Genomic DNA, 4,969 nt, shown 5'->3' on the forward strand with positions numbered 1-4,969 from the left:
TTTTCCATTCCCAACTGAGTTTTTAGAAAACGATGATTTAACGTTTTCTGTTTTTCTGGAAAACGGGTTTTCATTCTCCAGAAAATGAAAAGGAAATCACAAACCATTCAGCGTTTTCCATTTTCCTTGGAAAAGGAAAATGGAAAACGCTGGAAAACGCTCAAACCAAACGCTGCCTTAACTTTCCCAGGTCTTTAATCTTTTTCCTCATATAAAATCCTAATTTGAGCGTTGGAGTGACTTATCGAGATCCATCCCTGGTATCATTCTAACTCTTTTTTGCAGTGCTTTTCAAGTTTCTTCTTCTCTCCTAGTGATTATCTGCGAGGAGTGTGCATGTCAGCTCATTCGTTGATCAGTGGCTTAATCATCGAGTATTTGGTCGGAACATTATGAATGTATCATGAATTATTTGTCAATGATGATGGTTTATGAATGTGTAATGAATGGTTTGTATTGTTGTATCACAATGGCGTGTAATGAATTTGGATGTAAATAGGATTTAAATCACGGAATTAAATGGTTGTTGTCAAAATTTTACCCTAAATTGATGAAATTTTATTTTCGTCGCTAATTTAATGATGGAGTTTTTATTTCAGTCGCTAATTTAGCGATGAAAATAAAATATCCTTGGTTAGAGTTAGCAACGAAAATTTTCGTCGCTAAAGTGATTGTCGGTAATTGTTTTTCATCGTTAATTAACAACGAAAATAAAATTCCGTTGCTAAATTCAATTGGCGACAAAAAATATGGTGACCGAATAATTCGGTCGCTAATTATGTATTTTCTTGCGGTGTTGGTTGATGTAAAGATTTAACAATCAATAGACAATGAGTTATTATTTGACTTATATTCATTGATTCAGGATTCCAAGTTAAAAAGGCTTGATTGAGAGCTGTCAACAAGGAAACATGAGTTCTTGATCGTAGCTTAAGCATGAGTTTGATCACGAAGGATTGTGAGGGCTTATGAGGTGTATATTAATGAAATCAGAGATTGCGTGAAATGATTATGGTCAACTAGATTCTTGATTATAATGTTAGTTGATTTAACTTATATAACTGTTAGACAAGATTAATTTATTATAAAGGATTTTAATGTGTTCGATAATCATGTTCTAAGTGGTCATATTTGATAAATGTATTTTAATGTGTCTGGCAAAGAATTTTAAGTTAGATTTGCTTGTGTTACTAATGTGTGCATGGAGTTTACATAGTAGCATACACGCGAAGCTTGCGGAACGTGTGACTCGACATAGTCGAGTTGTGATGTTGACTGAGCATAGCCCAGATGGTGCAAATCAAGGCTCAAGAGGTCCGACTGGAGTTGTGGTTTTAGCCTTACATTAACCTAAGTAAGTGAATGTCAAGGTGTTATTCACGCCCTCTAGTGTCTTGGTATCATGATAATCGATCCCAAAACTAGGTACAAGAGATAAGTCTCAATTAATTCCTTTGGAGTACATTGGGAGCCTTTTGTCTTTCTCGAGTGTTAATAGTGTTTTGAGTGGTGTTGCAACTAGGTGGATCACACAATAGGACGACATGCTGAGTGTGACCACCATACTCCACTTCCCCTGCCTTGGTTTGAGGTGGGATGGAGAATCCCTTCCACTCCCTTGGTACAAGGTGGAACACAAGTTTCACGGTACAAGGTGGAACACAAGCTCCATACACTAAAAAAAGTTTTCCTACGAAAACAATTTGACCAATGATCGAGACTACCGTTCAACTAAGGTGGTGTCCATAGTCAACTTTGTCTTAGGCAATAAATTTTTTATTTGCTCATCTATTCTATTAGTCATTTTTTAAAAAAATTAGAGTTATCAATTTAGATATGTCCATTGAATTAGTTCATTCTGTCAAATAATTTAAAAGGGTTAGGTTAAAATTTTTTAATAAAATTTGGCCATGAATTATTTTGTTTTTTTGCATTTAATAAAAGGGAACATTTTGTAAAATAAATAACGAAAACAAAAAATTCCACGAACTTGGTGATAAATTTCTGAGTATTCTCCAAAGATATTAAACCCGCTTACTGCCTTAGTGGCGCCAAAGATATTAGGCCCGCTTCCCGCCCCGCTTACTGCCCTAGTGGCGCCAAAGATATTAGCATCGCTTACTGCCCTAGTGGATACAAGGTGGAACACAAGCTCCGCGGTACAAGGTGGAACACAAGCTCCACACACTAAAAAAGGATTTCCTACGAAAACAATTTGACCAACGATCAAGACAACCGTTCAACCAAGGTGGTGTCCATAGTCAACTTTGTCTTAGGCAATAAATTTTTTATTTGCTCATCTATTCTATTAGTCTTTTTTTTTTTAAATTAGAGTTATCAATTTAGATAGGTCCGTTGAATTAGTTCATTCTGTCAAATAATTTAAAAGGATTAGGTTGAAATTTTAATAAAATTTGGCCATGAATTATTTTGTTTTTTTGCATTTAATAAAAGGGAACATTTAGTAAAATAAATAATGAAAACAAAAAATTCCACGGACTTGGTGATAAATTTCCAAGTATTCTCCAAAGATATTAGACCCGCTTACTGCCCTAGTGGCACCAAAGATATTAGGCCCGCTTCCTGCCCTACTGGCGCCAAAGATATTAGCATCGCTTACTGCCCTAGTGGGTACAAGTGGAACACAAGCTCCGCGGTACAAGGTGGAACACAAGCTCCACACACTAAAAAAGGATTTCCTACGAAAATAATTTGACCAACGATCGAGACAACCGTTCAACTAAGGTGGTGTTCATAATCAACTTTGTCTTAGGTAATAAATTTTTTATTTGCTCATCTATTCTATTAGTCATTTTTTTTAAAATTAGAGTTATCAATTTAGATAGGTCCGTTGAATTAGTTCATTCTGTCAAATAATTTAAAAGGATTAGGTTAAAATTTTAATAAAATTTGGCCATGAATTATTTTATTTTTTTGCATTTAATAAAAGGGAACATTTTGTAAAATAAATAACGAAAACAAAAAATTCCACGGACTTGGTGATAAATTTCTGAGTATTATCCAAAGATATTAGACCCGCTTACTGCCCTAGTGGCGCCAAAGATATTAGGCCCGCTTCCCGCCCGCTTACTGCCCTAGTGACGCCAAAGATATTAGCATCGCTTACTGCCCTAGTGGGTAAAAGGTGGAACACAAGCTCCACGGTACAAGGTGGAACACAAGCTCCACACACTAAAAAAGGATTTCCTACGAAAACAATTTGACCAACGATCGAGACAACCGTTCAACCAAGGTGGTGTCCATGGTCAACTTTGTCTTAGGCAATAAATTTTTTATTTGCTCGTCTATTCTATTAGTCATTTTTTAAAATTAGAGTTATCAATTTAGATAGGCATGTTGAATTAGTTCATTCTATCAAATAATTTAAAAGGGCTAGGTTGAAATTTTAATAAAATTTGGCCATGAATTATTTTATTTTATTTTTTGCATTTAATAAATGGGAACATTTTGTAAAATAAATAACAAAAACAAAAAATTCAACGGACTTGGTGATAAATTTCTGAGTATTCTCCAAAGATATTAGACCCGCTTACTGCCCTAGTGGCGCCAAAGATATTAGGCCCGCTTCTTGCCCCGCTTACTGCCCTAGTGGTGCCAAAGATATTAGCATCGCTTACTGCCCTAGTGGGTACAAGGTGGAACACAAGCTCCGCGGTACAAGGTTGAACACAAGCTCCACACACTAAAAAAGGTTTTCCTACTAAAACAATTTGACCAACGATCGAGACAAACGTTCAACCAAGGTGGTGTCCATAGTCAACTTTGTCTTAGGCAATAAATTTTTTATTTGCCCGTCTATTCTATTATTAGTCATTTTTTTAAATTAGAGTTATCAATTTAGATAGGTCCGTTGAATTAGTTCATCCTGTCAAATAATTTAAAAGGGTTAGATTAAAATTTTATCAATTTATTTTAAGATGGATTCAAGTAGACCGACTTACCGCAACCTGCGATCCACGTGGGTTGATTTGTGATGAGCTTGAGTTAGTTCACAAATTGAGAAGATTAATTTTTTTCTTTAAAATTTAAAATTAAAGTAAAGAATTTAATGGATTAATGAGTTTAACCCATCTAAATTGTAATCCAAATTTAAATATTTACTTATATCATATAAATTTTGATTCAAATTTAAAATTTTTTAAATTTTTAATTTTTTAAATAGGTTTTGGTCAAAACCCGCCCCGGTTAGTTTTGTTAATGTGATCCCGTCATATATCTGACTAATGAATTGATTGAATTAATCCATTTGTATATGATAATACAGTCCTAAACAAAGTCAATCACACTTTGTTGGTGCCCCGGTTAGTTTTATGTGATCAACCGAGTTAAGTTAGGTCCTCTGCTAAGTGTGCAGGAACTTAGGTACGGAGGAAGTCGAGTGTAAGACGTAGCGGACGAGAAGGATTGCGCGGGGAAGTGAGCCGACGGGCTCGGTGCAATCCGAGGGACGCGGAAGCTACGGAAGAGTACGCCGGTGGAGCGAGAAGGACGTGCGCGAAGTCCGAGGGACGAGAATCCGGGAGGAAGTACGCTCGAGGGGCAAAAGGTCGGAGTCGGGTTCGGGTGAGCCTAACTCCGGTTGGCCAGAAATCACCCAATCGAAGATTCCACAAAAAGTCAATAAAAGTCAAAAATGTTGACTTTGACTTTGACTTTGACCATTGACTTTGACCGTTGATTTGCCCAGAGAAGAAGACTTAGACTTGGACTGTTTGGACGTGACGGTTGCAAAAAAAGAAGAAAAATAATAATAAGATTTATCTTTTATCATATAAAAGATAAATACTTATTTTTTATTAAAGATAATTCTCTTTATCTTTTATTAAAGATAAAGTTTATCTTTATTTACTCAACGGCTACGATCAAGCCTATCTCTGATCAACGGTTAGGATCGCATCAACGGATCAACGACCAAGAGAAAGTTTATCTACGATCAACGATCTAGATC

This window comes from Curcuma longa, chromosome 4 (assembly GCF_044706935.1).
Source record: "Curcuma longa cultivar G26 ecotype Majalengka, Jawa Barat chromosome 4, ITB_CL_G26_1.1, whole genome shotgun sequence".
NCBI lineage: Eukaryota > Viridiplantae > Streptophyta > Magnoliopsida > Zingiberales > Zingiberaceae > Curcuma > Curcuma longa.